Here is a 13,899-nt window from a genome sequence, read left to right as displayed (position 1 = left end):
AATTAGGGCAAAATATATATCTGAAAGCAAAAGTACACAATAGTCTGCAGTGAGTCAGTATCAAGTTCATAATGAAATAGTGTCTACTTAGACTTAGATACCTTCCTCACCTGCTTCCTATTGCACTTCCCTCACTCACTCCCAAGCTAACCTTATCAAAGCAAGGACTGCAAAAGCTGAATAAGGGCAAGAGACTGGCATACTTTAACGATGACTCTTTAGTCACTATCAGGCCATTCCATCAGTTGGGGCCCTATTTGGGGAGTCCTGAGATTCCCAAACAGACATGATGGGCCTAGACCTCGAATAAATCCCTCTCTCCATTGTTACCGGTCATCTCTATCAGGACAACAAAATAGACCCCTTTGTGGGCCCCCATAGGACCTTGCCCTCAACTTGGATCAACAATGGTAGAGAATGTTGTTCATCCTCTGAAGGGAGGCTGGACAACATACTCTATGCTACACCTGAGGAAGATGGGTCCTGATATTGGGGCAGCTTAGAACATTCATACTCATGACCACAGAATGTGAGCTCAGACCTACAGGGATGCAGAGGTCACATAGGCTCCTAAGCTGAATATGGGTCCCAGATCACATCAAATCAATGAAGTTTACAGTAATATTTATACCCCTTTCCCATATTTGGGAGCTACTCTCTTCCCTGATCCAGCTTTCTGGTCCTTTTTCCAGCCATGTCATCATCTCCCCAGACAATAACTTAGATCCACCTGCATATCTGATTTCAGGCTCAGGGGAAAAAAGAAAAAACTAGTATAGCCACAGTTCCTTTGGACTATAACTAAAATATGCCTACTAGCTTTCTACAAAATGGAACACCCCATCCCCAACTATTCATCTGCACTATTCCAGCCTTTAGGTCCATGATTAGTCAACAATTTGTTTGGCTTTGTATGTTAACTCTCTTGTCAGCCACCAGGTTCCAGATGCTAGCATGATGCCAACTAGACTTCCCTGGACAGACAACCCCACCAATATGTCCTGGAGCTCTGCTTCCCCAGAGCCCCACTCCACTAGGGAAAGAGAGAGACAGGCTGGGAGTGTGGATCCACTTGTCAACGCCCATGTTCAGCGAGGAAGCAATTCCAGAAGCCAGACCTTGCACCTTCTGCATCCCACAATGACCCTGGGTCCATACTCCCAGAGGGATAAAGAATAGGAAAGCTATCAGGGGAGGGGATGGGATACGGAGTTCTGGTGGTGGGAACTGTGTGGAGTTGTATCCCTCTTATCCTATGGTTTTGTCAGTGTTTCCTTTTTATAAATAAATTTAAAAAAAAAAGAAGCACAGCTATATACAAGATACTGGATACTGTACAGCAAACCATAACAAAGGGACTTTTCAAAGTTAACCCAATTAACAAATAATGTGATGATAATATTAACTATCGATTGTCTTTTTGAACCCTAAGACAGCAGGAACATCACATCTCCACTATAGAGCCCCTACTTCCCCCAGTCCTGGAACCCTTGGATAGGGCCCACTTTCCCGTATGCATCTCCCAATCCAAACCAAATAATATTGCATCCGCCGACCACAACCTAACCACCGCAACGATTGCCACCTCAACATGCTTCACCTCAGACTGTATCCAGAGACTTCACGTGTGGAATGACAACCCTTCAGCTTCATTACTCGGGTGAGACCTTTCCTTTTATAGTACACTCTAATTTCATCTCAGGTAGTTCACTTTCTAACAAAGTCCCATAACCTAGATATACACCGGTTTCTGTGAGAGAGAGCTTATGTGCACACGTATCCATAAACTACTGCAAAATATATACCTGAAAGCAGAAGTACACTAGAGTTTGCCGTGAGTACCTCCCCAACACTTCCTCTCCACTATTCCAAGCTTGGGATCCATGATTGCTCAACAATTTGTTTGGCCTCATATGTTAACTCTCTTTTCAATCACCAGGTTCCAGATGCCACCAGGATGCTGGCCAGGCTTCCCTGGATTGAAGACCCCACCAATGTGTCCTGGAGCTCAGCTTGCCCAGAGACACACCTTACTAGGGAAAGAGAGAGGCAGACTGGGTGTATGGACCGACCAGTCAACGCCCATGTTCAGCGGGGAAGCAATTACAGAAGCCAGACCTTCTACCTTCTGCAACCCTCAACGACCCTGGGTCCATGCTCCCAGAGGGCTAGAGAACGGGAAAGCTATCAGGGGAGGGGGTGGGTTATGGGGATTGGGTGGTGGGAATTGTGTGGAGTTGTACCCCTCCTACCTTATGTTTTTGTTCATTAATCCTTTCTTAAATAAAAAATTAAAAAAAAAAAAAAAGAATGACCCTCATCATGCATTTCTGCCCCCTCCGATACTTGGTTGTTTTTGTTTTTTGGGATGGAGGGCCGGAATTACCTGCAATCATGTAAAATATGTTTTTTCTCTGCACATATAAACTCCTCAAAAAAGAAAGGAAGAGAAAAATAAATAAATAAATAAATGAATCTGGGCCCAGGTGGTGGCATGCCCGATTGAGTGCACACGTGACAACGTGCCAGGCAGGACTGAAGTTCAAGCCCCTGGTCCCCATCTGCAGGGGGAGAGCTTTGCAAGTGTGAAGCAGAGCTGCAGGTGTCTCCCTGTCTCTCTTCCTCTCTATCTCCCTAAGTTCCTTTTAATCTCTCTCTGCTTCTAAATAAGTAGATAACTAAGAGAGATTTTAAAAGATCTAGTGAGTTTCAGCCCCGCAGGCAGTACAGTGATTAGAGCACTGGGTTTTGAGCAGGAGGTACTGGGTACTGAGTTTGATCCTCAGCATCTCATGTACCAGAGTGGCATGGCATATTCTCTCTCTCTCTCTCAAAAAAAAAAAAGTCTAATAACTGGTTCTTGTCCACTTGCTAGACAAGTCACACTGCACTGGTTTTTTGAAACTTATCTCGATATGTGTTCTGCAGGATAGAAATTGGCCAATACCATACCCAGTGTGGGGGAGGACTCCTCTCAGGAGGAGCTAGCTGGTAAGGAGTCCCAGCACATCACGGCTCATAAAGGACAGAGAGGTGCTAGTCACAGGCAGATGTGATTCACAAGTGAGCTGAGGATGTGTGATGCGCGATGGTATAAAAACTACAAGGAAACCTTCAGAAGCACAAGCCGTTCTGCCCAGTATTTGGTCAATTCAATCTATTAAAAATGTGACCAGTTCAAAAGGGATGACAGAGGACCTAGTGGGGGCTGTATCGTGTGGAAAACTGGGAAATGTTGTGCATGTACAAATTATTATATTTACTGTGGAATGTAAAACATTAATTCCCCAGTAAAGAATTTTTTTTTAATGTGACCTGTATTTTTATACCTTTTAAAAATGTTCCTTTTTCTAGTAATATACTTTTTAAAAAGATTTACTTATTTTTAAGAAAGGGAAAGAAGCCAGAACACTACTCACATCTGTCACTGGATGATCCCCGGGATAGAACCGGAGGTCCCCGCTGTCTCTCTGGCTGAGTGACACACTCCTCTTGCATTTTTACCAAAGCAACAAACAACCTGCCTGTCCCCAGACAGAACTTGAGGAGCACTGAAACAGAACCTTTGCAAATGCAGTGGACAGGTGAGAGCTGGTGCAAGGGAGGTCCCAAATGTACAAGCAACAACAACAATAAACAAGGGCAACAAAAGGGGAAAAACAGCCTCCAGGAGCAGTGGATTCGTAGTGTAGGCGCCGAGCCCCAGTGATAACCCTGGAGGCAAAAAAAAAAAAAAAAAAAGAATGTACAAGTAGAGAAATGAAACTCCAGGTTCTTTAGAAAGCAAAATGAGGGGGCGTGGTGGTGGTGCACCAGATTGAACACACTTGTTACAATGTGTAAGGACCCAGGTTCGAGCCCCCGTTCCCCACCTGCAGGGGGAGAGCTTTGCGAGTGGTGAAGCAGGTCTACAGGTCTCTCTCTCTCTCTCTCTCTCTCTCTCCCTCTCTTTCTCTCCCTCTCTATCTCCCTATCTCCCTCTTCCCACTTGATTTCTGGCTGCCTCTATCCAATAAATAAATAAAAACAATTTAAAAATTTTTTTTAAAAAGAAAGAAAGCAAAATGAAGGGGCCTGGTGAGGGCACATCTGGTTGTGCTGCAATGCATAAGGACCCAGGTTTCAAGCCCCTTGGTCTCCACCTGCAGGGGGAAAGCTTCACGAGTGGTGAAGGAGGGCTACAGGTGTCTCTTGGTCTCTTTCCCTCTCTAACTCCCTACTGCTCTCTGTCTCTGCCCAAATAAATAACCAAGAAACAAACAAACAAACAAAGAAGCAAAATGAAGATGCCAAAAGGGGAAATAAAGGAAAGGGAAAAAGAGCTGCATTTGGCACATGAAAAGCTGGCAGCGCAGCGCAAATACAGGATGGGGAGGGTCCTGTCATGCATGGCCCCAGGTAAGGGGCTCCCTCTACAAGGCCTAGAACAATGAGAGGATGTCTGTGCTCCATTTGATTCTGGAGTGCCCTTTTTAAGGGGAAGTTGCAGGATGCTCCAAAGAGAGAAAAAAAACCGTGAGTCGCTTAAGGAGAGAGGATGTTTAGCTGGCAAGAGAAGGAAAGCAGAGGGGGTTCTAATTATTTACAAGGCTATTGTGTAGAGGGTGACTGACTCCTGTGGGAAGCCCCAGTGGAGACTGCACACATAAAAGCTCAGGAAGACATAAAGAGTAATCGCCTAAAAGTCAGTCGCCCACACAAACACTCCTTTGAAAGGAGCCCTGCACCTCTACGTCGTCCATACTGTATTATCCACAGTAGCCAAGCGGTGGAAGCAACCTAAGTTCCCACCAACAGAAGACTGGATAAAGAAGTTAAGAGAGGGACTGAAGGGGGGGTCGGGCGGTGGCACAGCGGGTTAAGCGCAGGTGGCGCGAAGCACAAGGACAAGTGTAAGGATCCCGGTTCGAGTCCCTGGCTCCCCACCTGCAGGCAGTGAAGCAGGTCTGCAGGTGTCTGTCTTTCTCTCCCCTCTCTGTCTTCCCCTCCTCTGGCCATTTCTCTCTGTCCTGTCCAACAATGACAGCAATAACTACAACAATAATAAAACAACAAGGGCAACAAAGGTGAAAAATAAATAAATATAAAGAGGGACTGAAGAGACAGCATCATGGTTCTGCAAATGACCTTCATGCCTGAGGCTCCAAGCGGTCAGGTTCAACCCCCGCACTACCATCAACCAGAGATGAGTAGGGCTCTGGTAAATAATAATAGTAACTGTAAAAATAACAATAATATAAATCTTAAAAAATAATAAGATGATATTGTGTTGCTTGAGACAAAATGTGCGGCACTGGAAGTGATTATGCTTAGTGAAGTAAGGAGGTAAAAACCAAATACCAGACGGTTTCAGTCCTGTGTGGAATGTAGATCACTGCAGCACATGAACTAGCAGGAGAAAAAAACTAACCAAACTGTGTCTAAGACTTTGTGAGAACTATGGTCTAACCTTCTGCGGGGTGGGACAGGCACACACGTCGGTGTGGGGTACGGTGTGTATGTGTACATGGAACAAGGTGATATTGCTGAGCTCTCAGTGCCTGAAGGCTCTCAAGTTCTAGTTCATCTTTTGGTTAGTAAGTTTTCCAAACTGAACCACCATCTTCAAAGGACTTGAAATAGGTGTCAAGATTTCTTTCAAACTAGAGTGTGTGTAACTTTCTGAATGTACGTGAGATGTAGCTACGTCACGGAGAGTAACGAGCAAAGTCAAGAGAGGAGGAGGAGGAGGCCAGGGAGAAGCAGCAGGAAGGGAATGTCCAGCATCCCAGTGATGGGACCTGCATGTGCCCTTAAATCAGGGCAGTCGCTGGAGAGTCAGCCTGCATTCTGGAACACATTGTGCTAAGGGCCTCATGGGGGCCGGCTGGTAGCCCCCACCTGCAGGGGCGAAAGCTCTGTGAGTGGTGAAGCAGGGCTGCAGGTGTCTCTCTGTCTGCCTTCCTCTCTGTCTCCCCCAATCCTCTCAATTTCTGGCTGTCTCTAGCTAATAAATGAAAAAAGGTTAAAAGAAGAACTTCCTAGGCACGGTCTTATGACAGAGAAAGATTTTTTAGCATCCTTGTTCCTATGATGGAGACTCTGAAGCTCAGAGCAAGTTGCTGACCTCTCTATGTCACAAGGCTATGAAGAAGCAAAGCAGCATCCAGCGCTCCAGTTCCCAGATCTTAGCTCTATCCACCCCCCAACACACACACACAATAAACTCCCATTAAACAACTTGTCCAGCAAAACATCCTTTCCACCAGAAACTGCCCTTAAGCTCTCCATCACGGCCCTTTCCTCCCTGCAGGAACTTGTCAAAAGGGTTTTGCTACGTTCATGTTATTTGCAGTGGTTAGCAAGGGGTGTACAGACTGCAATGCTGAAATTATTACGACAGAGGAGTTAGGACCACCAAACAAAATCCACATGGGAAAAAATTGCTCCCTTGTTTCAAGATGTTTATACCTTAGCACTGCAGGCCACCCAGAGTGTGGCGGTCAGCGGCCCATGTCCTGCCCACCTTCTGGTGAGAAGGCAGGTCCAAGGGCTACTGGGTGGGTGGGGGTGACTCTGCCAGAGGCCCAGGGCAATCCCTGGCCTTCTCCCAGGGGTTCGTCTTGGCTCAAGGCTCTGAGAATGGTTTCTACTAGAGGCAGCCTCTGAGGAAACCACAAAGATGAGCTAACCTTTTCTCTGACCAAGGAGAAAAAAAGCGTGCTTGTGTGAGCGTGTAGGGAGAGGCGGGGGAATGTGGTGAGAGGAAGGAGTGAGGCAGTAACTCTTGGAGTCATAAGACCCGCCAGTTGGTTGCTGCTAGTATTCCAGACACTTCCTAATGCCGGACAAATGCCCGAGTCTCAGCATGTCTGGTTGAGAGATCTATTCACTGATAGCTTCGCAGGCAGTCAGGCAGTCTTGTGAGGCAAACAGATCATTCAGGGAGCAGACCAACAAGTTCTGCTGCTAATCAAATACAACATTGTTCTCAGAGGGAAGAAAGAAAAGGTTTGTCTAAGAGTCTCCTTTTTTTTTTAAGAGGCACCCACGTTGTTTTAACAAGTCGCTACAAAATATGTGCTTCCTGAGATGAGGCTATGGTGCACAGCGCCCTCAAAATCCACAGGGGGAGGGAACGAAAGTTATTTTTAAAAATAGGTGTGGGGAAGCTCCAGGAGCTTTGTGCCTGGTAATGATGCCGCCACTCCTCGCCACTCCTCTGTTAGAATCACAAGCAAACAAAGCTCAAGCGACCCACACAGCTGCTCTCCGAATGTCAGCGCCAACCCACCAAGCTGGAGGACTCTGTGCGCCACCTCCCATCCGCATTGCCCCACAAGCCTTCTCAGGACCCTGGCAACAGGTAACGTGGCAACCTGGCCGTATAACATGGCTAGAAGCATAATTTCAGAGAACAAATGGCATTTTTGTTTTTAAGACAGCTGCTTCTCCCTTTCCCACCCTTCCCCTCCCAACCCAAAGTTAGAGGAAAACAAAGTAACTAGGAGGGCAGCCCGACTCCTGAGTGCCTCCTGGCGGCCACACTGCGGACATGACTGGTGGGCCTTGAAATCTGCCGTTAATTCAGCTCCCTGGTAAGTCACCCTGCAGAGAGGACTTTACTGGACCCGTCTTTCAAAGGTCATAAAAAGAGGAAGAAACCATGATTCAAAATAATGACTCTTTAAAAATCTATTTTTGGGGGTCGGGCGGTGGCGCAGTGGGTTAAGCGCAGGTGGCACAAAGCACAAGGACCGGCATAAGGATCCCTGTTCGAGCCCCCGGCTCCCCACCTGCAGGGGAGTCGCTTCACAGGCGGTGAAGCAGGTCTGCAGGTGTCTGTCTTTCTCTCCTCCTCTCTGTCTTCCCCTCCTCTCTCCATTTCTCTCTGTCCTATCCAACAACGAACAACATCAACAATGGTAATAATAATAACCACACTGAGGCTACAACAACAAGGGCAACAAAAGGGGGAAAAATGGCCTCCAGGAGCGGTGGATTCATGGCCCAGCAATAACCCTGGAGGAAAAAAAATCTATTTTTGGAGTAGGGCACCAAAGTAAAAATCTCTGGGTGGAAGGTGAGGGTAGATGTTCAGCTTCACGGGGGGGGGGGGGGGGGGGGGGGGAAGATACACAACACAGACCTTTGGCGGTAGGAATAGGGTTGATGTACACTCTTATTAACTGATAATCTTTTTTTTAAAAAAAATTATTTATTTTTGTTGCCCTTGTTTTTATTGTAGTTATTATTGTTGTTGATGTCGTCATTGTTGGACAGGACAGAGAGAAAGGGAAAGAGGAGGGAAGACAGAGAGGGGGAGAGAAAGACAGACACCTGCAGACCTGCTTCACCGCCTGTGAAGTGACTCCCCTGCAGGTGGGGAGCTGGGGGCTCGAACCAGGATCCTTAAGCTGGTCTTTGCGCTTTGCGCCATGTGTGTTTAACCCACTGTGCTACTGCCTGACTCCCCATCAACTGATAATCTTATACATCAATGTTTAATTAATATGAGGGGGAAATGGATCGAATGTCTCAAACTTTCTGATGCACAGACCATAGGCTGAGTATATGTTCCTTCAGTCCAAGCACTTAAAACTTCAAATTGGTAATCAGATTGAATTTTAACAGTGGGCTCAAATTGTTAATACATTTCTAATAATAACATGTTCTTTGAAATATTAAATCTTCAGGAGTCGGGCGGTATAGCACAGTGGGTTAAGCACGGGTGGCGCAAAGCGCAAGGACCGGAGTAAGGATCCCGGTTCGAGCCCCCCGGCTCCCTACCTGCAGGGTGGTTGCTTCACAGGCGGTGAAGCAGGTCTGCAGGTGTCTGTCTTTCTCTCCCCCTCTCTGTCTTCCCCTCCTCTCTCCATTTCTCTCTGTCCTATCCAAGGACAATAATAACTACAACAATAAAACAAAGGCAACAAAAAGGAATAAATAAATATTTTTAAAAAAACAAATATTAAATCTTCTAAAAGCTTAGACTAGGGATAACAGAAGTAACTGGTGGCATTAAGACACAGCTATATGTAAATAGCATAAAAGAACATAAATTATGGTGAGGTCTTGTATAATACAGCAAATGCTAACAAGGGATTTTCAAAATTAACCCCCTTGCCAAATATTTTGCTGATAGCAAGAACTATCTATTGCCTTCTTAAATCCTTAGACAGCAGTAACCTTCCCCTTTCTCTATAAAGCCCATATTTCTCCTAGGCCTGGAGCCTCTAGGGTGGGGCTCACTTTCCTGTATGCTTCTCTTAAGTTGTAACCACTGACACTGCATCTGCTGATCCAACCTAATCAGTGCAACCAGTACCAGCTTGGCATGCTTCACTTTGGACTGCATCCAGAGACGTCAGGCGTGGAATGTCAACTCTTCAGCTTCATTGCTCTGGTGAGACCTTTCCCAGCTCATAGGACTCCTTAACCAGTTCAGGTGATGCACTTCTTAACAAAACCTCAAAACCTAGATACAGATCAGGGCCCGTGGGACAGGGCATATGTACATGTATCTCTAAGTTAGGGGAAAACACACCTTAAAGCATCATAGTTTGCAGTTAGTCAATAAATGAAGCAAGCAAGTAGAAAGACCTAAAAAGACTTCATAAAGTACCTAATGAAATAGTTTCTACTTAGACCTAGATACCCTCCTCACCTACCTACCTACATGCCCCTCAATCATTCCAAAGCTAACCTTGTCAAAAAGCTAAATAAGGAGAGCCGGGCAGGGCAGTAGCTCAGCGGGTTAAGCACAGGTGGCACAAAGTGCAAGGACTGGCAGAAGGACCCCGGTTCGAGCCCCTGGTTCCCCACCTGCAGGGGAGTCACTTCACAGGCAGTGAAGCAGGTCTGCAGGTGTCTGTCTTTCTCTCCCCCTCTGTCTTCCCCTCTTCTCTCCATTTCTCTCTGTCCTGTCCAACGACGATGACAGCAATAACAACAACAACTACAACAAGGGCAACAAAAGGAAATAAATGAATAAATTCTTTAAAAAAAAACTGTTAAAAAAGCTAAATAAGGGCCAGGGACTGGTATACTTTAATGACGACTCTTCAGTCACTACCAGGCCACCCCATCACCTGGGGCCCTACTCAGGGAGCCCTGGAATTCCCACACAGACATGATGGGCCTAGACCTCTAACAGATGCCTCTGGCCACTGTCACTGGTCATCTCCATCAGGAACAACATAACGGACTCCTCTTTGGGCACCTATATAGGACCTTGCCCTCAATGCGGATCAGCAATGGTGCAGAATATTCCGCTCTCCGAAGGGAGGTTGGACAACATACTCAACCTACTACTGGAGGAAGATGGGTCCTGAATTTAGTGCAGCCTGGAGTGTTCGTAGCCATGACCACAGAATGCGAGCTCAGACCTACAGGGATGCAGAGGTCACACAGGCTCCTGTGCTGATCATGGGCCCCAGATTAGACCAGTGGGGTTTACAGTTGACAATATTTATACACTTTCCCCATATTTGGGAGCTACTCTCTTCCCTGACTCAGCTTTCCAGTCCTTTTTCCAACTATGATGCCATCTCCCCAGACAATGACCTGGGTCCTCCTGCATACTAGATGTCAGGTTCAGGCAAAAACTAGTAAAGTCATAGGCCCCTTGGAATATTCCTAAAATAGACCTACTAGCTTTTTCCAAAACAGAGACCCCAAATGTTCATCTGCAATATTTATGCCTCTAGGATCATGATTAGTCAACAATTTGTTCTGCATTATATCTTAACTCTTTTCAGCCACCAGGTTCCAGATGCTACCATGATTTCAGCCTGACTTCCTTGGGCAGACGATGCCACCAATATGTCCCGGAACCTTACCTCCCCAGACCCCTGTCCCCACTAGGGAAACAGAGACAGGCCGGGAGTATGGATCCACCTACCAACACCCATGTTCAGTGGGGAAGCAATTACAGAAACCAGACCTTCCACCTTCTGCACCCCATAATGATTCTGGATCCATACTCCCAGAGGGATAAAGAATAGGGAAACTCAAGGGAGGGGATTGGATAGAGAGTTCTGGGGGTGGGAATTGTGTGAAATTGTACCCCTCTTATCTTATAGTCTTGTCAATATTTCCATTTTATAAATAAGAATTAAAAATATTTTATCAATTTGATTTTTCACTTATGCCTTATTTAACTTTTTTTCTTGATGGGGGATTAATAGTTCACAGTCGACAGTAAAACACAGTCGTTAGAACATGTGTGACATCTCTCAGTTTTCCACATCACACTCTCACCCCTCACCTAGGTCCTCTACCATCATGTTCCAGGGCCTGGACCACACCCCCCACCCCAGGGTCCTTTACTTTGGTGAGTCCACCAAACCCAAGTTCTGCTTTGTGTTCCCCTTCTGTTCTGATTTCTCAACTTCTGTCCATGAGTGGGATCATCCCGTCTTCATCCTCCTCTTTCTGAATCTTACCATGATTCCTTCAAGCTCCATCCAAGATGAGGTGAAGGCACCATTTTTAATAGCTGAGTAGTATTCCATTGTGTATATAGACCACAATTTGCTCAGCCACTCATGTGTTGGTGGACACCTGGGTTGCTTCCAGGTTTTGGCTATTACAAAGTGTGCTGCTTTGAACATATGTGTACACAGATCTCTTTGGATGGATGTGTTGGGTTCCTTAGGATCTATCCCCAGGAGAGGAATTGCAGGCTGATAGTAAAAATAATGACTTTTTTTAACATGGCACTTTCACAGAAATTTTATCTTAGCTGCAGAGTTAGGATTTTATTTTTATTTATTTATTTCCCCAGCAGCAGTTAGGGTAACATTCTTTTAGTTACAAAACTAAAAAAAAAAAAATCATGTTTCTAGACATTTTTTTCTTTAAATATATACATTTTTTCCCATCACCCAAAGAAGCCAACTTTCTGCTTCTGATGATATTGATGAGACTCTAATAAATGATGAAAGAAATTAAAAATAAAAAGAAAGAAAAGTGAGAAGCCACCTCTCAGGCGGTGGGAATAGTAAGTGAGCATTCAGGGTTCAGGGTCAAGAAACAGGAAGGTTCCTGCTGGGTGGGGCTTACATATTTTCCATTTGTATCTGTAGCTACTTTGTAAGTTTAATAGAAAATTCTCTCCAGCAGGAGCACTACCGATTCACATTGCTGGCTTCTAGTTGACTAATTTGCAAGGACTGATTCTTTAAGAGTTCCACACAGGGGATTCTACCTTAACTCTTTAATCTCTCTGTGGGACCAACACAAAAGTGCCTCAGGCAGTCTTTAGCCAGTCTCCTCTCCCTCAGACCCTGCGCCCTCCAGCTCTATCTGATTTGGAGGATTGACTACACTTGTGAGTTGTGAGCTGCTGCTCTCATTTTTTTTTTTCTTCCCCTCTTTGGAAATGTTAACTGGAAACTAAGAAGGAAGTTCAGATCAAAGTGACTGTTGCCTTCAGAAATGTCCATTAATTAACTAAATTAAAGGAAGTCACATGATATTTGCCAGAGTCTTATTAGACGGCTCAGGTCCAGGGGCTGAGGTCTACAGCGTCGAATGTGAACTTGTAATGAAGTCTGGCAACAAGCTAAATCCTATTAGAGATTGAAGGTTGCCGTATGGAAAGCAAGTTATTGCCTGAAATCAATCATTTCAAAGAAACAGCTTGAAAGTAGAGACACACTTGGTTAGTGTTTGCCTAGACCACGTAATACACAAGATTAAAAAGCAAGGGCTCTGAGTCAGAATCATCTGACCAGCCGCTAAGGTGAGTCATAGCCATGGAAGGAAGCACAATGTTGAAAACGCCAGGCTTCCAGCAGCAGGGCAGGGCCGGTGTGGATTCCAGTAGAGAGTGACCAGGCTTTCACAGCTCACTTTCCTTTCTCACAGGTGTGACTGAGTCATCTGTGTACACAGCGACTGCCCCGACAGTTTCATCTGTTAGATTAAATTTCCATCGGTTTCATTATTTTATGAAGGAAGTGATTTCTTCCACTGAATCAGACTACTTCCTCCAGGAACTAGACCGTTGTTTGGGGTCCCCCCCCCCTTATTATGCTTTCCTCAGTGTTTGTAACGTTGTATATGTTTTTCAAAAATTTGACCCAGCCAGATTTGTTTGCCTTCCTGGGTTGAGTGACTGGGGTGGGGGGAGGGGAGGGCCCAAGGTCAGGATTACAAAATTCTGTAAGGTTTCAGTTTGGGCAGCTGGTCTCCTAACTCCTCGGTTTAAGGCGGACTAGGTCTTGTTGAAAGACAGTGTGAGTAAGAGGTTTGGGGTAGGGATGGTGCCAGGCTTAAGGAAGGGGATTTTTCCATCAAGCCGCTTACCAATTAGCTTTCTCCATTTTGGGGTGTGTCTGATGTCATTTCTCAGTAATACTTTGCTATATTCTGTTAGACATTTCTCCCTCAAACCAGATTGAGAAAAGCAATTCATCATCCTGAGTTCAGTTTCTGTGCCAGAGTGATGCTATGGTTCTCACTGTCTCCTTTATAAATAAGTGAGTAAATCAATCAATCTAATCTCTATTTAAAAGGATGTAAGAAGGGTAGGGGAGATAGCACAAAGGTTATGCAAAAGATTTTCATGCCTGAGGCTCTGAGGCCCCAGGTTCAGTCCCTGACACCACTGTAAGCCAGAGCTGAGCAGTGCTCTGGTCTGTCTCTCCATCTTTACTTCTCCTTAAAAATAAATAAAGTATTAAAAACAAGAATGTAAGACTCTCAAGGCCAGACATTGTCTGTGTTACTGGTGACGTGATAGTCCTTAGAGTGTGCACAGCAGAGTAGCACCTCATTAAATGCTTGTGACTTGAAAGAATGCACAGGAAGGAGGCGGACCCACTGGGAAAAGCAAAGAGAGACTAACAGTCCTAAATGGGAAGTTACCAGGGCAGAGGTGAAATGTTCACTAGCAAAGCCATTTGCTCTCTC

General features: G+C 45.5%; 1 protein-coding gene and 1 long non-coding RNA gene across 19 annotated transcripts in view; one reads left to right on the top strand and one right to left on the bottom strand.

Moving 5' to 3' along the window:
• DLGAP1 (DLG associated protein 1) overlaps positions 1-13,899 on the bottom strand; it is an 825,909-nt gene that overhangs the window by 82,941 nt on the left and 729,069 nt on the right. The gene's annotated exons all lie outside the window — the stretch shown is intronic.
• LOC132540952 (uncharacterized) lies at positions 7,267-11,099 on the top strand. 4 transcript variants are annotated; one of them, XR_009552167.1, is made up of 4 exons: positions 7,267-7,345; positions 7,421-7,577; positions 9,205-9,385; positions 10,740-11,099. It is a non-coding gene; the product is annotated as an uncharacterized LOC132540952 (long non-coding RNA). The 4 variants fall into 4 exon arrangements; XR_009552164.1 differs by having other exon boundaries at positions 10,210-11,099; XR_009552166.1 differs by having other exon boundaries at positions 9,189-9,385; positions 10,210-11,099.

This window comes from Erinaceus europaeus, chromosome 10 (assembly GCF_950295315.1).
Source record: "Erinaceus europaeus chromosome 10, mEriEur2.1, whole genome shotgun sequence".
Taxonomy (NCBI): domain Eukaryota; kingdom Metazoa; phylum Chordata; class Mammalia; order Eulipotyphla; family Erinaceidae; genus Erinaceus; species Erinaceus europaeus.
The sequence above is the reverse complement of the archived record's forward strand: the minus strand, read 5'-3'. Positions and strand labels throughout refer to the sequence as shown.